At 41.8% G+C, this 4,821-nt stretch overlaps 1 long non-coding RNA gene across 1 annotated transcript; it reads right to left on the bottom strand.

The window, feature by feature from the left end:
* Window positions 1-799: 799 nt before the first annotated feature.
* On the bottom strand, window positions 800-3,876 carry LOC126991732 (uncharacterized). Its single transcript, XR_007745791.1, has 3 exons — window positions 3,649-3,876; window positions 2,121-2,236; window positions 800-1,020 (listed from the first exon to the last, which is right to left on the bottom strand). It is a non-coding gene; the product is annotated as an uncharacterized LOC126991732 (long non-coding RNA).
* Between the last annotated feature and the right edge of the window lie 945 nt (window positions 3,877-4,821).

Raw genomic sequence — 4,821 nt, 5'->3', positions numbered from 1 at the left:
GGCCAGCAGATGATGAAGCAGTGGCAGGTGTCATTGGGCCAGCAGATGATGAAGCAGTGGCTGGTGTCATTGGGCCAGCAGATGATGAAGCAGTGGCTGGTGTCATTGGGCCAGCAGATGATGAAGCAGTGGTGTCATTGGGCCAGCAGATGATGAAGCAGTGGCAGGTGTCATTGGGCCAGCAGATGATGAAGCAGTGGCAGGTGTCATTGGGCCAGCAGATGATGAAGCAGTGGCTGGTGTCATTGGGCCAGCAGATGATGAAGCAGTGGCAGGTGTCATTGGGCCAGCAGATGATGAAGCAGTGGCTGGTGTCATTGGGCCAGCAGATGATGAAGCAGATGATGAAGCAGTGGCTGGTGTCATTGGGCCAGCAGATGATGAAGCAGTGGCTGGTGTCATTGGGCCAGCAGATGATGAAGCAGTGGCTGGTGTCATTGGGCCAGCAGATGATGAAGCAGTGGCTGGTGTCATTGGGCCAGCAGATGATGAAGCAGTGGCAGGTGTCATTGGGCCAGCAGATGATGAAGCAGTGGCTGGTGTCATTGGGCCAGCAGATGATGAAGCAGTGGCTGGTGTCATTGGGCCAGCAGATGATGAAGCAGTGGCTGGTGTCATTGGGCCAGCAGATGATGAAGCAGTGGCTGGTGTCATTGGGCCAGCAGATGATGAAGCAGTGGCTGGTGTCATTGGGCCAGCAGATGATGAAGTGAAGCAGTGGCTGGTGTCATTGGGCCAGCAGATGATGAAGCAGTGGCAGGTGTCATTGGGCCAGCAGATGATGAAGCAGTGGCTGGTGTCATTGGGCCAGCAGATGATGAAGCAGTGGCTGGTGTCATTGGGCCAGCAGATGATGAAGCAGTGGCTGGTGTCATTGGGCCAGCAGATGATGAAGCAGTGGCTGGTGTCATTGGGCCAGCAGATGATGAAGCAGTGGCTGTTGCCGGAGCAGCTGATGGTATATTTTCCACAAGTAATGAACAATGTGCTGGGATGGTCTCTAGCAATACAGCAGCGGGGCTGAAAAAAAGCGTCATATATTAGTCATGATTAATGCATGTAACTTAACCCCTTAACTGCGGATTTCCTGCAAGAAAACGTCACCAAACCACAGAAATGGAACAAATAGTGGCTGCTACAATTCAGTGAAGAAAATGTAATCCTACACCTTGGGAGGGGATATCCAGCATACCAATACCACATGGGAAACACTCCACTATCCACCGCAGAGACAGAGAAAGACCTGGGACTATTATGTTACCAGGCTAGCAGTGGAAGCCAAATCCATGCCAATCGTAGCGGATGGGTTAAATAGGTACGTAGTTGAAGAAAAAGGATCTTAAAGGTGAAATATTACTTATTAACAGAAATATTCCACTATTTGTTATTGGTTGTAAAATAATTGACTGATAAAGTGTGTATCTACAAAGAATATGAATTTAAGAGTGATTAATAAATTGATTTAATGAGAATATAAAAGTTTTTCCCCCATAACATACAGGCCAATCAATATTTCACTGCTGCTTGACTGTTGCTGCTGTCCTATCCCTAACACATCATCAGCTGTGTCAATGCTGAGTGGCTCTGGTACCCCTTCAAATACATGAGACGAGCAGCCTATGATGTCATCCACCAGTTTATCTACCACAGTTAATGTCTGCGTATCTGTGGTGCCACACGTGGGGCACTCAGGTGCTGGGGAAATGTCATTGTTATGAAGGGGCAGGGTAAACCAGTGTATGCTGTGAGGCCTTGGTGTGGAAGTTCCTGTCTGAACTGTGCAGCTAATCCCCATGCAGTGAGGGCCTTTTTACTCCCTCAGGGGCTGTGCAGCTGAGAGAGTGGTGTACATGATTTTGAGTGTGTGAGTTAGTGTGTGCCTGTATTGGCTAAAAACCTTCAATTGGGTAAGACAACCAAGGTATTTCGATAGATTGATAGTCATTGACAGATGAACATCAAAAAAATTTATATATAAAATATACAGTTCACTGCTATGAACTTATTAACTTTAAGCTGAAATAAAGGCATTGTGGCCAGTATAGCTGCATTCTGTGAGCACATCAAAAACTAACTAATATAAGTTTTACATTTAAAGACATAACAACTAAAAAAAATACCAGTCTGCCGCTGCTCATTCTTGCACTTGGCAATGCGAGGCTTTGATTTTTGTTGTACGTTGTACCAACGCCTCTCACAGTCATCCTGCGTACGGGGTCCACTCCCAGGGAAGGCACTGTCAAGGTATAAATGTAAAGCGAGTATCTTAATCGTTTCACTATGGCATGCTATTTATTTCCCATACCTTCTCCAATAACATTTAATACATGCTGTGATGGAAATCTAAATCAGTACCGGTATTTTATTTACATGCATCATAAGACATTAACTTTTTAGTTGTTATGAACATGGCCATAAATACTACTTTTCATTACCTACTTTTCTAAAATGCTTTTCTCTAAGTAGGATGATATTACACAATACAGCTATACAAAAAAATTCAAAGCATTAATCTTAATTCCATTCTTTTGAGTACTTCTAACCTAACATTATATCACCAGAAACTGTTTGACCAATGCTATCAAAATAATATTTTAATCTTACTTTACCATTCTCATCAAATCTACCTATTCCGATATAGTCTTAACATAAAATACTTGTAAAAGTGTTGAGAGTCTGGCATGCCCAACCCACCCACCCCCCCAAAAAAATCTAAATAAGGAATAAATAAAATAACAGGTAAATATGACTTGACTCTCTTATACTAACCCCCTTTCCACCCTAACAAACTTGGGGACCTACCATGTTAGGTTAGGACGTGCTAGGTAGGACAGGTTTAGCAGGAGTTGGTTTAGTTATGTTAGATGGCGCAATAGGCAACAACGTAAAAAAAAAAAAAAAGATTGTTGAGGGAGTGGGGGTTGCAGCAGAAATGGTCATGATAATGCTATTCACATGGAGCAGTAGGAAAAAGTATGTTCTGTTTGGAAACTCTGTGGTTGTGTTTGTATACAAAAATACCCATTTGACGAGGTTAGGTTAGTTTGCAAGTTACTTGAATCATGGATATGTGAATATGTAACAAACAAAATAAAAGCGTTAACCTTAATCTCATTATCTTGAGTACATTCCAATCTAACATTATATCACCATAATCTGTTTGACCAATGCTATAAATATACTATTTTAATCTTACTTTACCATTCTCACGAAACTTACCTATTCCCATATAGTCTTGACATAAAGTATTTGTAAAAGTGTCCATAGTCTGGCATGCCTAGCATCACCCCCCCCGCCCCCAATAAAAAAATAATAAACAAATGAAAAATAATAAAAAATAAAAAAAGGTCAAATATGCCTTAACTATCTAAAGCAACCCCCTCTTACCCCCCAACAAACTTGGCATGTTAAGTTAGGATGTGTTCGGTAGGACGGGGCAGGTTTGGCATGGTTAGGTTTAGCTATGTTAGGTTGTTGAGGGAGAGGGGGTTGTGGCAGAAATGGTCATAATGAAACTATTCAGATACAGAATGAAAAGGTATGTTCTGTTTGGAAGGTCAGTGGTTGTGTTATTATGCAAAAAATACCCACTTGATTTGGTTAGGTTAGTTTGTAAGCTAACTGAAGCATGACTATGTGATTACCAACCTTGTTACAGCTTCTGCCACTTCAGTCCACGCTCTCTTCTTATCCTCAGGGGTGATGCTCTTCCCATAACACCCTCTGATTGTACGTATTTTTTCATGAATTTGATGTAAGAAGACCGTTTCATCTGGCGACCAATTAAACTTACTCCTTTTCTGCGCTGGTTCTCCGGCCCGTAGATCATTGGGGCAGATGACGTGGTTATGGTGCGGTAATTTCAGCAGAGCAAGTCGTGACGCAGGAGGGAAGATAAGGGTATTGATGAGTGACGGAGTAAAAACAGCCTTTGAGGCTGCTTCTATCTGCCACAAAACTCAGTATTTTCTTGTGTTTGCCATTTATTATGTTTCTGTTGTACATTTATACATCTTTTTTTTTTTTTTTTTTGAAATATATACTTAATTCATGTCGGATGTTTACGTTTTGCACGGAGGCGTCCTTAGCAACGAGCCCGCCATAAAGAAGAAGAAGAAGAAGATAATAGTAGCCAGGATTTGCTAATACTTACACTCAAAGTTGACGAGGATAGCTGTTACTCTTAATAAATTGAAACTATTAACTTTGATAGTAACTTTAAGAGTAAAAGTTAATAGCTCGTGAGGATACGGGCCCAGGTGATCTATTTTGAGAGACATTCATTGACGACGTAGGCTCACGTGGCCGTAGCCTATTCATGTTATCCGTATAATATTTTCTGACCACAAATTCCAAATTTCTAAAAATTATGATTGATAGACTTCATTTTCTGTTTATGTAATACTTTTTTTCTATAGCGTGTGTCATTTCTTGAATTCACGCAGGCTTGGGATTTGTGTCTTTCCATTCTTTACATATTTCCTCCCTGGTCACAAAACGCCAGAAAACGCTTCACGTACGTACTTTATGTGGTGTAGGAAAGTCATTACTGACTCGGCTGATGCCCGGATAATTCAGTTAATCAGGTAGGTAGATAATGAAATAATGATTAAGAATAATTACTGCAAAACACGTTAGGTGAAGAATCATCAGCCAAGCCTAATCTATAGCAATAAGTGACCCAGGTTTTCTCATGAGTTTGGAAGTGCTCACCTCAGTTCTAAGTGTCACTAAACCCTTGCCAGAAAAGCTGCAGGGGTCACAACAAGAACTGATGGGTGCTCTTGGAAGTGTAGCTACACAGAGCTGCATAGATGCATT

Source organism: Eriocheir sinensis, unplaced genomic scaffold (assembly GCF_024679095.1).
Source record: "Eriocheir sinensis breed Jianghai 21 unplaced genomic scaffold, ASM2467909v1 Scaffold329, whole genome shotgun sequence".
In the NCBI taxonomy this organism is placed as follows: domain Eukaryota; kingdom Metazoa; phylum Arthropoda; class Malacostraca; order Decapoda; family Varunidae; genus Eriocheir; species Eriocheir sinensis.
Note: the sequence above shows the minus strand (reverse complement) of the source record. Positions and strands in the feature narration are given on the sequence as shown.